General features: G+C 40.4%; 1 pseudogene; it reads left to right on the top strand.

Moving 5' to 3' along the window:
- The window catches only part of LOC139553260 (ras-related GTP-binding protein D-like), a 33,984-nt pseudogene that overhangs the window by 422 nt on the left and 11,083 nt on the right, over nucleotides 1–22,479 (top strand).

Raw genomic sequence — 22,479 nt, forward strand, 5'->3', positions numbered from 1 at the left:
CGCGTGGTTGTTTGGCAGCTACATTTAAATTAGCTGCTACTGTAATCTACTGTGTCAACGAGGCTAGCTAGGCGAAAGCTGTGTTTATATTGGGGTTTGGCCTATGAGAAACGTGTTAGTTTGAATGCGTCATGTTACCTAAAAAGAAATCATTGGTCAGTTTTGACTAGAGAAATTGAAGCCAGTCCTGTTGCGCCTCTGTATGTTCACGGATTTACTGCCTGACATATTCAGTGCATCTGGCTCTGATTGACATAGTCTTAATACATTTTTTTGGCATTATGCATTGTTTTTTAAAAACGATTTGATAATACCTTTATTAACGTTTAATAAGCGATTACAGTCTATTACCATTAAAGAACTGCCAAAATATGTGCATGTATTCCAATAGGTAGCTCAAACATTCTCACAAATCTACAGTTTGTTCTTTTAAGTTTTATATCCGGATTCTTCTCCAATCTTTAATTTGATGCAAGCAGATTATGACTACCCCTGTCAGAGGGATAGGACTGTGTGACCTGCAGATAGTGAAATGATGCATTGAAGAGTCAATGTGGAATCTTTGCATCTCAAATAGCACCCTATTCCCTATAAAACGCACTACGTAGGGCCCCTGGTCAAAAGTAGTGCACTAAATAGAGCATAGGGTGCCATTTGGGATGTTGGTTATGTCTATATAATTACTCAACTGTCACATGATAGACAGCGCCTCTCTAGCCTGTCTTTCTCTAGTCTCGGAGATAGTGTTGAGAAATTCAACGGGGGATTTCATCATTCTCCCAGACAGTGTGTGTTCTGTTAAATGACCAGTCACCACTGTCTCTTACATTACAATGATATTCCAATAATTCTGCATTAGCACACTTTCATATGCTCAGAGGTCCTTCTTATTTTTTTCCTAAGACTATATCCAATAGATTGTTGGGTAACAGTGATCTCAAAGCATACGCTGCTAATTGCCTAACTGGGCCTTCACTTCATACCCGCCAGCCATTTGTCATGAATCATTCGAGTCAGTGAAAGAATAACTGATAGAATAGTTATTTTTCCCGAAGCTATAAACTCCTGAATGCTCTTCAGAATCCATAATATATTAGCACCCCATCTCAACCACATTACATTACATGAGTGCCAAGTCTCAGTCTCGGTTTACATCCCAAATGGCACCATGTGTTTTTTTACCAGGGCCCATAGGGAATAGGGTGGCATTTGGCCGCAGCCTTATAATGTTACAGCATTAGGAAGGCCAGCCCGGCGGTGACATAGAATGCAGACCACATTCTTCCCTCAGTAGAGAGTTATCAAAGTCAGAGGAAGCATTTGATTGGGCCAGCTCAGTGCCAGGGCCAGAGAAGGCACTGTCCGCATTACAAATGGCACTTTTTTTTCTATGTAGAGCACTACTTTTGACCAGGGGCCGCCCATAGGGCTTTGGTCAAAATAAGTGCACTAGAAAGAGAATAGTGTGCCATTTGGGTCAGATAAAATAGTGGCTCTATGGGGCTGAGGAGATTATATGCCATATGATACACATCATACCAACTGTGCTGTCGGAGTGTGAGCCACACTCATGTGGTGTTGGTTGGCCGGTGTATGTGGAGCACATGTTCCCTGAGTATGAGTTGCTGTTATGTATTTAATTGGCTTGCATCTACACAAAATACTGGTATGTGAGTAACCAGGAAGTCACCATTGAGGTTACAAGGCCTCTTTCACAAGAGTCCTGGCCAAGAAGGACAGCTCAATAAAAATAAACAAATACACAAATGATTCATCAGTACAGTGCATACACAGCAAAAACATAAATATCAATATTAATAAATACACACCATTGTCATAAAAAACATCCCTCCCTCCCCCAGGTGGTTTCAGTGACCCCCTCAGTGGGGAGGTGAAGCCCAGGATCCTCCTCATGGGTCTAAGGCGTAGCGGCAAGTCTTCCATCCAAAAAGTGGTGTTCCACAAGATGTCCCCCAACGAGACCCTGTTTCTGGAGAGCACCAATAAGGTAAGATCTAACAGAGTTAGATCACACCGTAACCTCACTCCCCAGGTAGAAATGTCTCCACTCGTGCTATCGAATTGACCCAGCTGGCTGAGATGTTGTCAAGGTGCGGTCACGAGACAGAGGATCCCTGGCCTGGTAAAGGACAGTGTTCCGTTCTAGATAGACTATGGAAGCCATTCTGTTAAGCATGCACAGTGACTTTTGTCACACAGGCACTGTTGAAGCTTTTAAATCACATTTTAAAACCCACCTTTTTAGCCTGGTGATGATTTTACAGTTTTTTTTTTAGACTGCATTTTTTATGTTACTTTATACATCTCTTTTTATTGCCTTCTGTTTGTTTTTTATCTCCATCATTGTATTGTTTTACTGAAAAAAGTGTGTTTTTAAATCCACTTTAACCAAAGTTGAATTTGATTTGAATAAGATCTGCAGAGAGGACGTGTCCAACAGTTCCTTCGTCAGCTTCCAGATTTGGGACTTCCCTGGACAGATCGACTTCTTCGACCCCACCTTTGACTACGAGATGATCTTCAGAGGAACAGGGGCCCTCATCTTCGTCATCGACTCACAGGTGACTACATGGAAACGGTGGTGGCCATGTTAGGGTTTCAAAGTTCCCAAAACTTCCAGAAAATTCTCTGGTTTTCCATAAATCCTTGTTGAAGAATGACAGGCTGGAGAATTCCCTCTGGGATCAATAAAGTTCAGTTCGGTTCAGTTCAGTTAAATTAAAAAAAGTTCTCAGAACTTTTGAGCGTACAGTGAAAGTAGAAAAGCAACGTCTCCTAGGTCTCTAATAGAAACTATGTTGTTAGATGTGTTCCACACCTCTTTGATAAGGAGTCTTGCTGTGAGAGCTTCAATCAGCAATCGGGAATCCTTTTGGTGACTTGGCTGTCTTTGAACCAGCTATGTGTTATTGAAGAGCTAGGGCCAGATCTCGTCTAAGTCCTTGGTTGTTTTGTATTGTGAATGCATCAAAAGGCATTTATGCATTTGTATACAACAATTGTATGAATGTTTAAAGCATGTCTAGGGTGTAGCCTCAGATGCCCAGACATCGCTCACGTTGTCAACGAGACGAGATTTGGAAGGATGGACTACTATGAGTGTAATACTAATCATATAAGGCGCTATAAATGCATTAATTACACACAGGCTGTTCATAGAAAGCGTTACCTTCCCTCTGTTATAACAGTAACTGTCCATCCTGTCCCCATGTCTGTCTCTAGGATGACTATGTGGAGGCTCTGAGTCGGCTCCACCTCACAGTAACCAGGGCCTACAAGGTCAACCCAGAAATCAACTTTGAGGTGTTTATCCACAAGGTGGATGGGCTGTCGGACGACGCTAAGATCGAGAAGCAGAGGGACATACACAAACGGGCCAATGACGACCTGGCTGACGCTGGCTTGGAGAAGATACATCTAAGGTAATACCACAGATAGAACAATGAGCCAGACATTTCACCAGATGTATAAATGTGAAGCATCCGGTTGGCATTTCCACTAACTACCAAATATAAGAAGCCCAGTGGCCGGCAGTGGGAGAAGATGGAGCAAGATGGATTTTGTCCGGCATTCTTTAAATTTTCTCATCGATTAAACATTTGATCTCCATACAGTTTAATGTTTCCAAAACTAAAATCTGTAACATAGTGAACTACATTTTTTAGACTTTACCCTTTGCCAAAGTTTCTAAAATTGCGTTGTTTAGAACGAGTACAAGGGCGGATTGAGGATTCCACTATGATTGCTCCCAGTGGAAACGACAGGCTCTGGTCTATCTTGGGTTAGTTATAAAAATCTTTGGTAATACCGTCAGCGGCCATTTTGTAAGATGGCTGTCACGTCCCCCAAGGAATAAATCTGTGGTTGCTCCATATTTAAATATGTTCAGGGTAAATAAATCTACCTCTGTAAAAAATGTGGCGCTTTTATCACAAAATGCACAACCGATTTGCTTATCCACCCGACTATAAAGAGTGTTTTCAAATGAAGCTACCATAATGTGGATTACTAGTGTGTGGCCAGAGTGTTCTCTCCAAACTAAATTTCTTACATTTTGTTCAAATTCATTTTTGCTATGCACTTGTGAGTAGTTTCAGTATAACTGCTGCTGTAGGTGGTTACAGTTATACCCAATTGAAAGTGACTGACTGTTTTCCCCTTTGACCCTTCAGTCTTTACCTGACCAGCATCTATGACCACTCCATATTTGAGGCCTTCAGCAAAGTGGTGCAGAAACTCATCCCTCAGCTGCCCACTCTAGAGAACTTGCTCAATATCTTCATATCTGTGAGTACACTCAACTGTCCTCAGTTAGCTTGATATCTGTGAGTATGTTACACGCCTCGGACTGAGACGGGTCAGCAGATAATAAACCTGAATTAACAGGATAGAATGATGAGACGGAGAAACGTTAGTGGTGTTCAGTAGTAGGCATTCTACAATATTTCAAAAAATATTGTTCTCTTTTGTACATTTTTTGTTGTGAAAAACAAGTACACACTACAATTGCATTGTAGTATTACGTCGTTACATTCCATATTTCAGTATCAAAAATAAAAGGTCACAAGTTTAAAAAAAACTCTCTCCATACATCTACACATTCAAACACATTCACATATTACCTTTTCACTAATGGCCAAACCGATAGTGCATATAATCTGAGGCTATTCAATCAGTAGTATTTAGCATCTAGCAACAAAATCTAGTTGGCATGTAAAACCATCAAATTGTACCATAAGAGGCTACATTTACATTATATAACTTACTGTACTAGCTACAAATGACTGGAGGCCTGTGCTAAACAATGCTACATCCATGACCCTTTAAACCAGGGGTGTCAAACTCATTTCGCATCGTGGGCCACATACGGCCTAGGGAGATGTCAAGTGGGCCGGACCATTAAAATTATACCATACTCTGCTATAAATAACCAAAATATCATGTCTTTCCTTTGTTTTGGTGTAAAGAAGCACAAGAACATTAGGAAAATATTGAAATTTAATGAACTATCCTTTTACAAAACATTTCATGAAACACCTCATATTTCCTTAGACAAATGTGCAATTTACTTTTATCATTCACAAATATGCATTGCAACTGATCCCACTGATTGTACAAAGGCACAAAACTTTAATTGGTACTGAAAAATATAGTAATGCACTTTAAGATTAAATGAGACTTTTAAAGAAAGGAATTTTTAAACCACTTACACATACGCATATAAAATCATTTCCTCAGACCCGCCAGCAATTCGTTAATCTTATCTCTTCTCAGTTGTCCTTGCAAGCCGTCATATTTTTCGCTGTGATGAGTCTCGTAGTGGCGTCGAATATTATATTCCTTCAATACCGAAACTTGTTGCAAACACACCAAGCACGAAGGTTTTCCGTGCATCTCTGTAAATAAATAGGACGTGGTCCATTTTTCTTTGAAAATTCTACACTCCTTATCTACTTTTCTCCGTTTGGATAACGACATTTTGGCTAATGAGGGTGTAGCGGAGAGGTAGAGACCAAGGTATTAACAACGTCGTAACAAGCAGCAGATGGCGCATTGATACCGTCTGCTGTTTTCAGTCTGTCTCAGTGATGCAGCTTGTCTTCTACTCTGATGGAAAGAGTGCGCCCCTTAGCGGATAATCCATGAATTGCAGCGAATTAAAAATATTAATTCCATGTCTTTTATGCATTTTTTCCACTTTCAAATTATCCTGCGGGCCTGATCGAACCTCCTTGGGGGCCGGTTCCGGCCCGCGGGCCGTATGTTTGACACCCCTGCTTAAACCATTACCACGTCAGCTAACAATAGCTGAAATTCACTAGCCTAAAGCTAGCTAGCGCTTAGCATAGCTACATTTGGTTAGCATAAAGCTAACGAACTGTTAAACGTATATATTTTTTTTACAAATATCAACACTTTAACACATTGTATCATCACATTGCATATTTACATATACAGTTGAAGTCGGAAGTTTACATACACTTAGGTTGGAGTCGTTAACTCGTTTTTCAACCATTCCACAAATTTCTTGATAACAAACTATAGTTTTGGCAAGTCGGTTAGGACATCTACTTTGTGCATGACACAAGTAATTTTTCCAACAATTGCTTACAAACAGATTATTTCACGTATAATTCACTGTATCACAATTCCAGTGGGTCAGAAGTTTACATACTGTTGACTGTGCCTTTAAACAGCTTGGAAAATTCCAGAAAATTATGTCATGGCTTTAGAAGCTTCTGATAGGCTAATTGACATCATTTGAGTCAATTGGAGGTGTACCTTTGGATGTATTTCAAGGCCTACCTTCAAACTCAGTGCCTCTTTGCTTGACATCATGGGAAAATCTAAAGAAATTAGCCAAGACCTCAGAAAAGAATTGTAGACCTCCACAAGTCTGGTTCATCCTTGGGAGACATTTCCAAACACCTGAAGGTACCACGTTCATCTGTACAAACAATAGTACGCAAGTATAAACACCATGGGACCACGCAGGCGTCATACCGCTCAGGAAGGAGACGCATTCTGTCTCCTAGAGATGAACGTGCTTTGGTGCGGAAAGTGCAAATCAATCCCAGAACAACAGCAAAGGACCTTGAGAAGATGCTGGAGGAAACAGGTACAAATGTATCTATATCCACAGTAAAACGTGTCCTATATCGACATAACCTGAAAGGCCTCTCAGCAAGGAAGAAGCCACTGCTCCAAAACCGCCATAAAAAAGACAGACTACGGTTTGCAACTGCACATGGGGACAAAGATTGTACATTTTGGAGAAATATCCTCTGGTCTGATGAAACAAAAATAGAACTGTTTGGCCATCGTTATGTTTGGAGGAAAAAGGGGAAGGCTTTCAAGCCGAAGAACACCATCCCATCCGTGAAGCACGGGGGTGGCAGCATCATGTTGTGGGGGTGCTTTGCTGCAGGAGGAACTGGTGCACTTCACAAAATAGATGGCAGCATGAGGTAGGAATATTATGTGGATATATTGAAGCAACATCTCAAGTCATCAGTCAGGAAGTTAAAGCTTGGTCGCAAATGGGTCTTCCAAATGGACAATGACCCCAAGCATATTTCCAAAGTTGTGGCAAAATAGCTTAAGGACAACAAAGTCAAGGTATTGGAGTGGCCATCACAAAGCCCTGACCTCAACCCTATAGAACATTTGTGGGCAGAACTGAAAAAGCGTGTGCAAGCAAGGAATTCTACAAACCTGACTCCGTTACACCAGCTCTGTCAGGAGGAATGGGCCAAAATTCACCCAACTTGTTGTGGGAAGCTTGTGGAAGGCTACCCGAAACATTTGACCCAAGTTAAACAATTTAAGGCAATGCTACCAAATACTAATTGAGTGTATGTAAACTTCTGACCCACTGAGAATGTAAAGAAAGATATAAAAGCTGAAATAAATCATTCTCTACTATTATTCTGCCATTTCACATTCTTAAAATAAAGTGGTGATCCTAACTGACCTAAAACAGGGAATTTTTACTAGGATTGAATGTCAGGAATTTAAACGTTTAAATATATTTGGCTAAGGTGTATGTTAACTTCCAACTTCAACTGTATTTCCTGAACTAAACTGAGCCTTCGTTCATAGAAAATAAAACAAATAGGAGCTAGAAGTACAAAAAGTTTGTGCGCCATCTTAATCTCTACATGTAAACCATTAGCAACCTAGCCAACCTACTTACAATGGGGAACGACATATCAACACGTTTTTCACTCGATTAAAACTCCCTCCAATTGTCTTAAAACGTCACCAAACTCACGGACTATGTAAGTAACCATGTTACCTCAATATTTTGAGAGTCATCTTGCACTTTTGCACATTACATACCATACAGGATAGAATGATGAGACGGAGAAACGTTAGTGGTGTTCAGTAGTAGGCGTTCTACATTATTGAAGGAGAAACCTCCAAGATCTCACTAACGCTTCCATTTGACGGCTCCCCGTAGTGGCAGTACTCATACACATTCATTTAAATGCAAATACCTCGGAGGCCTAAAAAATTATGCAAGGGATGGCCCAATAAAATAACAAATGAAAATAAAACGTCAAAAATATGACCAGACATATTTGTTTGTCACAAGTACACTGTGTGCTGTTTAAAGTCGCTGTTTAAAGAAAACCGAACCATGGATCAAAGTTTCTCCTGGCCGATAGACTACTTTCAGGGTGAGAACCATCCAACAGTAAGTTGTCAATGTACTGAACCAACCCTGTTAATATTTTTCTATGTGTGAATGCACAGAACTGTCCTCATGACACCTCTAGAGTGATTGAGTGAGTGAGTAAATAGGGTATATTTCAGACAAATGGCACCCTATTCCTAGTGCACTTCGAACATGGCCGATAGAGACCAAACAGGCTGGTTGTTTGGGCAGAAGTGCTTTGACAAGGCCTCAGCAAATAAAGCAGAGGACCATCTCTAATTGTAATTTGGTCAATTTTGTGCTCAGCTGAATGTGAGTGACAGCATGGCACTTACAAAGCCAAGGGTCGTGTGTTCGTTTCCCGCTGAGGCCACCAATACAAAAAAATTATGCATGCATGACTGTAAGTCGCTGTGGATAAAAGCGTCTGCTAAATGGCATTCATTATTATTATATTATTATTATTGCCGAATCAAATGGTTTATTATGAACACTTTGAATTTCATCCAGATGGTGGCAGTAATAGGTAAGAATGGCAGGGGTTTGTAGAGAGAGGCATTATCCCATTATACTGTGTAGAGAGAAGATTGACAACAGAATACATCATTCAATTCATTTATTGTATACACATAAATTAATTTACTGATTTTTGTTTTCATTGATGTTCATTTGTAAACAAGCTGCACAGAAAATTAACAACATGAGAGATATTGGTAACTGACATCTTACCGTAGGTGAAGCCAAAGTCATACCCTCACCTTCAGTTTATAACTACAGATATACGTTTCTTAGAAAAAATAGATTTAAAATTGTTTTTATGCAATGTGTATTATGTGTAATCAGCAAAGCATGATTATGTGTAATCAGCAAAGCATTTGTAGTATCTTGTTAGTCTGTGTATGTTAATAAATAAGTACAGTACATGAGAAACCATTAATTTCTTAATGGACATTACATTAGCAATGTGCATGCCCCGCCCACCTGAGGATCTGTCATTTTCAGCCATCCATTTCTTGTGTTTGAGGGGTTCAAATGCACTTTCCACTTAAATCTCGCTGGATTGATTGCTTTCATTTTAATCCTGAGACTCTTTCATACTCTTGCTTGTGCCTGTCGTTTTTTCCCGTTAACGTTACACTGTTTGTGATGACCTGTCAAACACACCCTGGTAGTGGCTGAAATGGGCTCAATACATTGTCTTGAATACATTGTCTTACCGCTGAATCTATAACAACGCTAAAGTTTCTTTGGGGATATAATGCACCATCTCGACACTTACATCACAAGAAAGAGAAGAAAGAGAACTTTATTTTGATGGGTGTTCATTTTTTGTGGAATTGAAACAGTAATAATTTAATACAGTTGAAATGTTTAAAAATGTAATGCGCTGAAATGAAAGCAACTTCCGAAAATGAGCATTCAGATTATAGTGATATTATGTCTGATTTCGCAAACAATGTAAAGCAGGCGTTCCCAAACTATGGTTTGAAGTGACTGAAATGCATCAGAAAGGTATTCAGAAGAGCATCAGGCAATAATGTTGTATGATCTTCTGTGTAGACATTTTCCCCCCAGTCTGATTTAGTGTCTGGTCTTGTCCACTCGGTTCTAACGGCTTGTGGGCATAGTAGAGGGAAACAGTACGTACATACATACATGTTCTTATCTTTCAGTGATGGAGTCATAATAGTTTGTAGCTTAAACCATTCAAAAGATAGAGCCACATTCGTAGGAAGAAAACAGAAACCACTCTATTTATTACAACCGCATCTAGCAGCTACTGGAGGTTACTGACGTAACCCCGGTTCTAATAACCAAATGTTTTAAAAAATTGGGCCGCGACCCCAAGTTTGGGAAACCATGATGTAAAGTATGTTTAGATTGGCGTAATATCCACCCAAGCATGTTGATTTTCAATCTGAGGCTATCCTGCTATTGACTCACTTGTTGAACGTGACAATAACATTAATTAATTCGTGCAGGAAGGGAGGGTAGACAGAGCAAGTGTTTGGTGGCTGCAGCCCTCTTCCACCCCTTTATGTCAATGTGTTCATATTAGAGGTCGACCGATTTATGATTTTTCAACACCGATACCGATTATTGGAGGACCCAAAAAAGCCGATACCGATTAATCAGACGATAAAAAAAATATATATATATATATATACAGTGGGGAGAACAAGTATTTGATACACTGCCGATTTTGCAGGTTTTCCTACTTACAATGCATGTAGAGGTCTGTCATTTTTATCATAGGTACACTTCAACTGTGAGAGACGGAATCTAAAACAAAAATCCAGAAAATCACATTGTATGATTTTTAAGTAATTAATTTGCATTTTATTGCATGACATAAGTATTTGATCACCTACCAACCAGTAAGAATTCCGGCTCTCACAGACCTGTTAGTTTTTCTTTAAGAAGCCCTCCTGTTCTCCACTCATTACCTGTATTAACTGCACCTGTTTGAACTCGTTACCTGTATAAAAGACACCTGTCCACACACTCAATCAAACAGACTCCAACCTCTCCACAATGGCCAAGACCAGAGAGCTGTGTAAGGACATCAGGGATAAATTGTAGACCTGTACAAGGCTGGGATGGGCTACAGGACAATAGCCAAGCAGCTTGGTGAGAAGGCAACAACTGTTGGCACAATTATTAGAAAATGGAAGAAGTTCAAGATGACGGTCAATCACCCTCGGTCTGGGGCTCCATGCAAGATCTCACCTCGTGGGGCATCAATGATCATGAGGAATGTGAGGGATCAGCCCAGAACTACACGGCAGGACCTGGTCAATGACCTGAAGAGAGCTGGGACCACAGTCTCAAAGAAAACCATTAGTAACACACTACGCCGTCATGGATTAAAATCCTGCAGCGCACGCAAGGTCCCCCTGCTCAAGCCAGCGCATGTCCAGGCCCGTCTGAAGTTTGCCAATGACCATCTGGATGATCCAGAGGAGGAATGGGAGAAGGTCATGTGGTCTGATGAGACAAAAATAGAGCTTTTTGGTCTAAACTCCACTCGCCGTGTTTGGAGGAAGAAGAAGGATGAGTACGACCCCAAGAACACCATCCCAACCGTGAAGCATGGAGGTGGAAACATCATTCTTTGGGGATGCTTTTCTGCAAAGGGGACAGGACGACTGCACCGTATTGAGGGGAGGATGGATGGGGCCATGTATCGCGAGATCTTGGCCAACAACCTCCTTCCCTCAGTAAGAGCATTGAAGATGGGTCGTGGCTGGGTCTTCCAGCATGACAACGACCCGAAACACACAGCCAGGGCAACTAAGGAGTGGCTCCGTAAGAAGCATCTCAAGGTCCTGGAGTGGCCTAGCCAGTCTCCAGACCTGAACCCAATAGAAAATCTTTGGAGGGAGCTGAAAGTCCGTATTGCCCAGCGACAGCCCCGAAACCTGAAGGATCTGGAGAAGGTCTGTATGGAGGAGTGGGCCAAAATCCCTGCTGCAGTGTGTGCAAACCTGGTCAAGAACTACAGGAAACCTATGATCTCTGTAATTGCAAACAAAGGTTTCTGTACCAAATATTAAGTTCTGCTTTTCTGATGTATCAAATACTTATGTCATGCAATAAAATGCTAATTAATTACTTAAAAATCATACAATGTGATTTTCTGGATTTTTGTTTTAGATTCCGTCTCTCACAGTTGAAGTGTACCTATGATAAAAATTACAGACCTCTACATGCTTTGTAAGTAGGAAAACCTGCAAAATCGGCAGTGTATCAAATACTTGTTCTCCCCACTGTATATAAATATGTATTTGTAATAATGACAATTACAACAATATTGAATGAACACTTATTTTAACTTAATATATTACATCAATAAAATCAATTTAGCCTCAAATAAATAATGAAACATGTTCAATTTAGTTTAAATAATGCAAAAACAAAGTGTTGGAGAAGAAAGTAAAAGTGCAGTATGTGCCATGTAAGAACGCTAAGGTTTAAGTTCCTTGCTCAGAACATGAGAACATATGAAAGCTGGTGGTTCCTTTTAACATGAATCTTCAATAATCCCAGGTAAGAAGTTTTAGGTTGTAGTTATTATAGGACTATTTCTCTCTATACCATTTGTATTTCATATACCTTTGACTATTGGATGTTCTTATAGGCACTTTAGTATTGCCAGTGTAACAGTATAGCTTCCGTCCCTCTCCTCGCTCCTACCTGGGCTCGAACCAGGAACACATCGACAACAGCCACCCTCGAAGCAGCGTTACCCATGCAGAGCAAGGGGAACAACTACTCCAAGTCTCAGAGCGAGTGACGTTTGAAAAGCTATTAGCGCGCACCCCGCTAACTAGCTAGCCATTTCACATCAGTTACACCAGCCTAATCTCGGGAGTTGATAGGCTTGAAATCATGAACAGCGCAATAGCTGCTGGCAAACGCACGAAAGTGCTGTTTCAATGAATGCTTACGAGCCTGCTGCTGCCTACCATCGCTCAGTCAGACTGCTCTATCAAATCAGAGACTTAATTATAACATAATAACACACAGAAATACGAGCCTTTGTTCATTAAAATGGTCGATTCCGGAAACTATCATTTCGAAAACAAAACGTTTATTCTTTCAGTGAAATACGGAACCGTTCCGTATTTTATGTAACGGATGGCATCCCTAAGTCTAAATATTGCTGTTACATTGTACAACCTTCAATGTTATGTCATAATTATGTACAATTCTGGCAAATTAATTACGGCCTTTGTTAGGAATAAATGGACTTCACACAGTTCGCAATGAGCCAGGCGGACCAAACTGCTGCATATACCCTGACTGCTTGCACGGAACGCAAGAGAAGTGACGCAATTTCCCTAATTATAAGAGATTCATGTTAGCAGGCAATATTAACTAAATATGCAGGTTTGAAAATATATACTTGTGTATTGATTTTAAAGAAATGTTTATGGTTAGGTACATTGGTGCAACGACAGTGCTTTTTTCGCAAATGCGCTTGTTAAATCATCACCGTTTGTTGAAGTAGGCGCATCGATTATATGCAATGCAGGACACGCTAAATAAACTAGTAATATCATCAACCATGTGTAGTAACTAGTGATTATGTTAAGATTGATTGTTTTTTATAAGATAAGTTTAATGCTAGCTAGCAACTTACCTTGGCTTCTTGCTGCCCTCGCGTAACAGGTAGTTAGCCTGCCACGCAGGCTCCTCGTGGAGTGCAATGTAAGGCAGGTGGTTAGAGCGTTGGACTAGTAAACGGATGATTGCAAAAAACGAATCCCCGAGCTGACAAGGCAAAAATCTGTCGTTCTGCCCCTGAACAAGGCAGTTAACCCACCGTTCCTAGGCCGTCATTGAAAATAAGAATGTGTTCTTAACTGACTTGCCTAGTTAAATAAAGGTGTTCATTATTTTTTTTTTATCGGCAAATCGGTGTCCAAAAACACCGATTACCGATTGTTATGAAAACTTGAAATCGGCCCTAATTAATCGGTCGACCTCTAGTTCATATATGCAAATAGAGCCGGTGTATTTATTCAATTTAGCTACACATAATTTTCTTTATTTGAACTCAAATATATTTTTAAAATACCTGATACAATAAGAAAATGTATATGTGCCTTCAGAAAGTATTCACACCCCTTGACTTTTTCAATACAATTTGTTTTTGAAACAATAGATTTAATTGTAATTTTTGGTCAACAATCTACACAAAATACTCTGTCAAAGTGGAAGAAAAATTCTAACATTTATGAAAAGTAAAACTAATATATCTTGACTAGAAAAAAATCTTGATTGACCAAGAGTCATCCTGTTCTTTTGACCAATCGATTGGTATAAACGTATTTTTCCATATATAGACAGTCTCACACAATGTGTTTGAATGAAATCAACTATGTATGCACTGAGCTTCTCTGATGCTTTAAGCAAAGTGTGTGAAAGAGGCTGATGGTCACACTGTGTTAAATTGAATGACAGCGAGTACCTGTGTGACTGGCGTACTTTGTCTCGCTCTTCTCCCTACTGCAGCGAAAAGGCACCACAGCACAGTAAGTGTTTATTGTGCTGTCTGTGCTGATGCTGCAACCTCATTTCAGCCATTTAGTTTCTTACTTGTTTCTGACTGAAAAGTTCTGTTACTGAAATCACTCATGTGTTTTGGAAAAACATTCCCTATTCCCTCAACCCTTTCTCTCTTTACGTGAAACATGTAAGCATCGCATTCATGTGACCAATTGATCGTCTTTGAGATATTTATACAACTTGAATGGAGTCCATCTGTGGTAAATTTAATTGATTGGACAAGATTTGGAAAGGCACACACCTGTCTATATAAGGTCCCACAGTTGACAGTGCATGTGAGAGCAAAAACCAAGCCATGAGGTCGAAGGAATTGTCCGTAGAGCTCCGAGACAGGATTGTGTCGAGGCACAGATCTGAGGAAGGGTACCAAAACATTTCTGCAGCATTGGAGGACCCCAAGAACACAGTGGCCTCCATCATTCTTAAATGGAAGAAGTTTAGAACCACCAAGACTCTTCCTAGAGCTGGCCGCCTGGCCAAACTGAGCAATCGGGGGAGAAGGGCCTTTGTCAGGGAGGTGACCAATAACCCGATGGCCACTCTGACAGAGCTCCATAGTTCCTCTTTGGAGATGGGAAAACATTACAGAAGGACAACCATCTCTGCAGCACTCCACCAATCAAAGCTTTATGGTAAAGTACAAGATTCTCTGGTCTGATGAAACCAAGATGGAACTCTTTGGCCTGCGTGCTAAGCATCCCGTCTGGAGGAAACCTGGCACCATCCCTACAGTGAATCATGGTGGTGGCAACATCATGCTGTGGGGATGTGTTTCAGCGGTAGGGACTAGGGGACTATTCAGGATAGAGGGAAAGATGAACGGAGCAAAGTATAGAGATCCTTGATGAAAACCTGGTCCAGAGCGCTCAGGACCTCAGACTGGGGCGAAGGTTCACCTTCGAACAGGTCAACAACCCTAAGCACACAGCCAAGACAACACACAAATACAAGTTCAATCTGTACTTCAATGCACATCTGGTGTGCATTATAAAAACAGAGGAAGAAAGAGGAGGTGGCGAGAGAGGTGTGAGAGTGTAAAAGACAGAACGGGAAAGTGGTAAGAACAGAGGATCATGGAAGACGGCACATGATTAATTAATTACAGTATTCTCTGTAATTCTCTTAATATTCTCTCAGTTCATCACAGTTACATAATAGTGTCTCTAGCGGTGTCTCCTAACCAGCCTTGGGCCCCCAGTTGGCCGGAAGGTTATCTGAAGAGCTGGTGAGATGGCAATGACGGGACTGGGGGTTGGCATCCTCTCTCACATCAAAACATGCCTGCAGACAAGAGACAGATGGAGAAAGAAATGGCATGATTAAGACTTGTGTTTTTTTTTATTCTAACACTGTCAGTCATCATAATCATCAGGAGGTGAAATGCAAAACTGACCTTGGATTATTAACTTCTTATGGCTGGGGGGTGCTATTTTCACGTTCGGATGTAAAGCGTGCCCAGAGTAAACTGCCTACTACTCAGGCCCAGAAGCTAAGATATGCATATTATTAGTCGATTTGGATAGAAAACACTCTGAAGTTTCTAAAACTGTTTGAATGATGTCTGTGAGTATAACAGAACTCATATGGCAGGCGAAAACCTAAGAAAAATCCAACCAGGAAGTGGGAAATCTGAGGTTTGTAGTTTTTCAAGTGATTGCCTATCCAATATACAGTGTAAGATTTCATCCGATTGCACTTCCTAAGGCTTCCACTAGATGTCAACAGTCTTTAGAACGTTGTTTCTACTGTGAAAGGGGAGCGAATAAGAGCTGTTTGAATCAGGGGTCTGGCAGAAAGCCTTGAGTTTAGTCACTCGCGCAGCCGTGATCGCGAGCTCCGTTCCTTTTCATTTCTAAAGACAAAGGAATTGTCCGGTTGGAATATTATTGAAGATTTATGACAAAAAACATCCTAAAGATTGATTCTATACATCGTTTGACATGTTTCTACGAACTGTAATATAACTTTTTTGACTTTTCGTCTGGACTTAGTGCTTGTGCATTTGGATTACTGGACTAAACGCGCGAACAAAAAGGAGGTATTTGGACATAAATTATGTACTTTATCGAACAAAACTAACATTTATTGTGGAACTGCGTTTCCTGGGAGTGCATTCCGATGAAGATCATCAAAGGTAAGTGAATATTTATAATGCTATTTTTGACTTTTGTTGACTCCACAACATGGCGGGTATCTGTATGGTGGCTGAGCCCTGTACTCAGATTATCGCATGGTGTGCTTTTTCCGTAAAGCTTTTTTGAAATCTGACACAACGGTTGCATTAAGGACAAGTATATCTTTAATTCTATGCATAACACTTGTATCTTTCATCAACGTTTATGATGAGTATTCCTGTAAATTGATGTTGCTCTCTGCAAAATCACCGGATGTTTTGGAGGCAAAAAATTACTGAACATAACGCGCCAATGTAAACTGAGATTTTTGGATATAAATATCAACTTTATCGATCAAAACATACATGTATTGTGTAACATGAAGTCCTATGAGTGCCATCTGATGAAGATCATCAAAGGTTAGTGATTCATTTTATCTCTTTCTGCTTTTTGTGACTCCTCTCTTTGGCTGGAAAATGGCTGTGTTTTTGTGACTAGGCGCAGACCTAACATAATCGCAGGGTATGCTTTCGTCGTAAAGCCTTTTTGAAATCGGACACTGTGGTGGGATTAACAACAAGTTTATCTTTAAAATGGTGTATAATACTTGTATGTTTGAGGAATTTTAATTATGAGATTTTTTATGTTTGAATTTGGCTGTTGTCAAATCGATCCCGTTAACGAGATTTCAGCCGTAAGAAGTTAACTCTGGCACTACTATATCTCTATCTGTATTTCAATGTAAAGCATCTCTTTAATAATACTTCCTGTTGACTTTACCAAGTGACCTCTCACCGCTATTATTCTACAATGTAGTAAATAGTAAAAAATAAAGAAAAACCCTTGAATGAGTAGTTGTGACCAAACTTTTGACAGGTACTGTATATATTATGTGATTTAGTCTAGAATCAATGGAAGAATACTCTTACTCTTAAGAGCCTTTGGTTGTGCATAGTGTAGTCGTTTGTGTTGCTAGGGAACAGCAACCTCTTCGAAGAAGTAAGAGGTGAAGGCCTCCGGCACATGGATTGCCTCCCTTGCTGCGTTGTTGGACCCCATCCTTGAAACATCCTGCAGAGCTGCAGACCTCTCCCCTGGCACACAGCGGCGAGCTGCAGATCCCCTCCTGGTCCTCGTGTCCATCCTCATGAAGTTATGCAGAACACAGGTAGCCTTCACACGCCTGAATTCCCCAGAGGGAGTCCCAGATGGCCCTGGTCACCCCAACCTTGCAGTGCCCTACACGGTAACGGAAGGCAATCGTTTTGAAGGAATCTCCAGTTGCAAGGTATCTGTAGGAATATGGAAGACAATGTAATTATTAGACTTTTACATCACCAGGTCATTGTGGATTACTAAAGTATAATATATCTCATAACAAATTATGATAACATTGGATAGATAGATGCATGTGCACAGACATGTGCACGTGTAATATGTGACAACGGCAGGATCATGTCAAGGATAGCATCACAAATGAATACATAAATAACACTTGAAGCTTGATGATGAGTTGATCATTTGAATCAGCTGTGTAGTGCTAAGGCAAAAACAAAACTGTGCACCTCTTTGAGTCCCCAGGACCAGGACTGAGAACCACTGCTCTTCATTGGGACCTCTTCATCTGCAGACAGGCTTTCACAGCGCTCTGTGTCTGAGGACAGAAAACATCACAGGAAACAGACTTCATTATACTTAAATAATACAGCACTGAATATTATGTTACTATTATCTCCATCCTCATTTCTAGGTACTGGAACTACACAAGTACCTGCCCTATCCAGATCGCCTACTCTCTCACTTTGACAGTTGGGGCTGCTATCCTTTCACCGTCCTCAATGGCTGTTAGCTAGCTACCTACAAATGCATTTAGAGTTTGTTTTTTACAATGATAAATACATCGAGATAGCTAGCTAATAGGAAGTTAGGTAGATAGTGATATTTAATTCACTTCCTGTAGCTAGCTATACGTTATGTAAAGTTGGCTAGATAGCTAGCTAGCTACGTTAGCAGCTCATTTGAGTTAGCCTGCACTGTAGCACTGTCTCTGCTGCTGCCTCTGCCGCATTCTCGCATTGTTAATTTAGCTATTATACACATAGCAACACAGGGAAAGGCGCCAATTTTAGGGCACAGTGAAGATTTTGTTTCAGAACCGCGGACAGGGACCGTATCCAACGCGGGAGAAAGCACATTTGTTATAAAATAATATTAGATTCATTAGTGTTGCACCATTATCTTTACATAATATAACCATATACAATTTCACTATCACATTTCTTAGTGATGGACTGTGCCATCCCCGTGGCCTCCGCAATGGATTAGTCCACTGAGACAGGCGCGAATCAGACAGGTGTCTTGTGCACCATGAAAAAAATGAATTGCGACTGCTCGACTAAAGAAATTTAGGTCGACCAACAGCTTGTCGACCAAACAGTTGACTAAATGGGGTCAGCCCTAATAATTATTCACACCCCTGAGTCACTACTTTGTAGAAGCACCTTTTACAGCTGTGAGTCTTTCTGGGTAAGTCTCTAAGAGCTTTCCACACCCAGATAGTGCAACATTTTCCCATTATTCTTTTCAAAATTCTTCAAGCTCTGTTAAATTGGTTGGTGATCATTGTTAGACAACCATTTTCAGGTCTTGATTTTCAAGTAGATTTAAGTTAAAACTGTAACTCGACCACTCAGGAACATTCACTGTCTTCTTGGTAAGCATCTCCAGTGTAGATTTGGTCTTGTGTTTTAAATTACTGTCCTGATGAAATATGAATTAATCTCCCAGTGTGTGGTGGAAAGCAGACTGAACCAGGTTTTCCTCTAGGATTTTGCCTGCGCTTAGCTCCATTCCATGTATTTTTTATCCTGAAAAACTCACCCATCCTTAACGATTACAAACACACCTATAACATGATGCAGCCACCATTATGCTTGAAAATATGGAGAGTGGTACTCAGTAATGTGTTGTATTGGATTTGCCACAAATATTACACTTTGTGTTCAGTAATTAAAGTTAATTACTTTGACCCGTTTTTTGCAGTATTACTTTACTGCCTTGTTGCAAACAGGATGCATGTTTTGGAGTATCTGTATTCTGTACAGGCTTCCTTCTTTTCACTCTGTCAATTAGGTTAGTAATGTGGAGTAATGAGGCTAACATATGGAATTGTTTTAAGATGGTCATACCATGGTCATGCCATGAATTTTAAGACCCCTTTAGGTATATACAGTTGAAGTCGGAAATTTACATACACTTAGTTTGGAGTCATTAAAAGTCGTTTTTCAACCGCTCCACACATTTCTTGTTAACAAACTATAGTTTTGGCAAGTCGGTTAGGATATCTACTTTGTGCATGACACATTTGATTTGCACTTTTCGCACCAAAGTATGTTCATCTTTAGGAGATAGAACGCGTCTCCTTCCTGAGCGGTATGATGGCTGCGTGGTCCCATGGTGTTTATACTTGCGTACTATTGTTTGAACAGATGAACGTGGCACCTTCAGGTGTTTGGAAATTGCTCCCAAGGATGAACCAGACTTGTGGAGGTCTACAATTTGTTTTCTGAGGTCTTGGCTGATTTCTTTTGATTTTCCCATGATGTCAAGCAAAGAGGCACTGAGTTTGAAGGTAGGCCTTGAAATACATCCACAGGTACACCTCCAATTGACTCAAATTATGTCAATTAGCCGATCAGAAGCTTCTAAAGCCATGACATAATTTTCTGGAATTTTCCAATCTGTTTAAAGGCACAGTCAACTTAGTGTATGTAAACTTCTGACCCACTGGAATTGCGATACAGTGAATTACAAGTGAAATCATCTGTTTGTCAACAATTGTTGGAAAAATTACTTGTGTCATGCACAAAGTAGATGTCCTAATCGACTTGCCAAAACTATAGTTTGTTAACAAGAAATTTGTGGAGTGTACGTAAACTTCCGACTTCAACTGTATACGTATACATTTTTGCACAAATATATATATATATATATATATATATATATATAAATATCACATTTATATATCACATTTACATAAGTATTCAGACCCTTTACTCAGTACTTTGAAGCACCTTTGACAGCAATTACAGCCTCAAGTCTTCTTGGGTATGACTCTACGAGCTTGGCACACCTGTATTTGGGGAGTTTCTCCCATTCTTCTCTGCAGATCCTCTCAGGCTTGGATCGGGAGCGCAGCTATTTTCAGGTCTCTCCAAAGATGCTTGATCAGGTTCAAGTCTGGGCTCTGGCTGGGCCACTCAAGGACATTCAGAGACTTGTCCCGAAGCCACTCCTGCGATGTCTTGGCTGTGTGCTTAGGGTCGTTGTCCTGTTGGAAGGTGAACATTTGCCCCAGTCTGAGGCCCTGAGTGCTCTGGAGCAGGATTTCATCAAGGATCTCTCTGTACTTTGTTCCGTTCATCTTGACCCTGATTAGTCTCCCAGTCCCTGCTGCTGAAAAACATCCCCACAGCATGATGCTGCCACCACCGTGCTTCACCGTAGGGATGGTTTTGGTCTGGTGATAAGCGGTGCCTGGTTTCCTCCAGATGTGAGGCTTGGCATTCAGGCCAAAGAGTTCAATCTTTGTTTCATAAGACCAGAGAATCTTGTTTCTCATGGTCTGAGAGTCCCTTAGGTGCCCTTTGGCAAACTCCAAGCCGGGCTGTCATGTGCCTTTTACTGAGGATCTGCGTGCCGGTTATGATTTTTACATGCACATTTTCGTGGAACAGTTTCATTTCCTTTATATCTCAAAATAGTATCACGTGGTTAATCAAAATTCTAAAAGTAACTTATATTTGCCAACTTTGTAAAAATAGCCTACGTAAAGCCAAGAAATAAAAACATTGCCGGCTGTAGATAGAAAATATCCTGATTTAAAATATATATCCTATAAATCACATTGGCTACGCATGACTTGTCTGAAAGGAACTTGAAACATTCTATCAACTATTACCTTGGGTACAGCCTGAAGATTGTTCTAGAAAACTTGCAACATTGTATAACATTTTCTGGGCCCTCAGAGTTTCCTGCTCCAGTGAGCTCCAGACAGACATAGCTGTAGGCTATTTGCACAAGGGATAAGAAGTGATCAGGTAGGCTTAATTTATGATGTTTCCACCAGATCAGAGCATGACATTTTTTTCCCCTTTCACGCTGAGCTGTTATCGAAAAAGAGATGGAAGGATTTTTCAAATAGGCTACGTTGAGGAACTATTGTCATTCTCAATGGATGCTAAAACAGACTTTGTTTACTTTCTGTTTGAGGTGAAGAAAAAAATCACTTTGAGAATTTCCACAGTGGTAGTGAGTTAAGGCGATCAGAAATACTATCAAATCCCCAAATGTGCAAATTTCTTTTTTCTGGGGGGGGTCATTACTACTATAGCCCATAGAAATGCATTGAATAACACATTCATAAATGGAAAATTAAAGACAGTCCAGTTTCTTTGTAAGGAAAAAGGTTTTGAAGTGTTTGTTCTATGTCTAGGAGATATAAGAAAGATCAGGAAATATTTTAGTTATTTTGGACACATATTTAACCCCTTAATTTGTTGCCAAAAAACTACCTTCGTACTTCCATGAATTTGTATTGGTTACCTTCAGACGAGTCCCGTGACACTTGTGGGTCGTCTTTTCATCTGGTCATATCATTTTTGTAGGCCAAACCGTTCAGACGCGACAGATGTCTTTGTGAGTAGACCACATCTTGGGCTGTTTCATAGTCTGACAACACCACTGTAGCTCAGCCAGCCGACATAGGCGGATGCGGCGGATTGAGACGGAGATCTCTAGCTTAAACTGACAGATTTTGATGGGGATTTTTTTAATGTTGCTTCAATTGATGCACTGGTGCGTCAATAAAGTCTTAAGGATTAAACTCTGTAACTGTTTTACATTCGCCATTGTCCTCATGGTGAAGTCCCTGATCCCTATCTTTGCAGTAAATGGGTGTATTTGTTCACCATCCAAAGTGTAATTTATAACTTCACCATGCTCAAAGAGATATTTAATGTGTGCTTTTTTATTTTTTACCTATCTACAAATAAGTGCCCTTCTCTGCGAGGCATTGGAAAAGCTACCTGTTCTTTTTGGTTGAATCTG

The sequence above is a fragment of the Salvelinus alpinus genome, chromosome 25 (genome assembly GCF_045679555.1).
Source record: "Salvelinus alpinus chromosome 25, SLU_Salpinus.1, whole genome shotgun sequence".
NCBI lineage: Eukaryota > Metazoa > Chordata > Actinopteri > Salmoniformes > Salmonidae > Salvelinus > Salvelinus alpinus.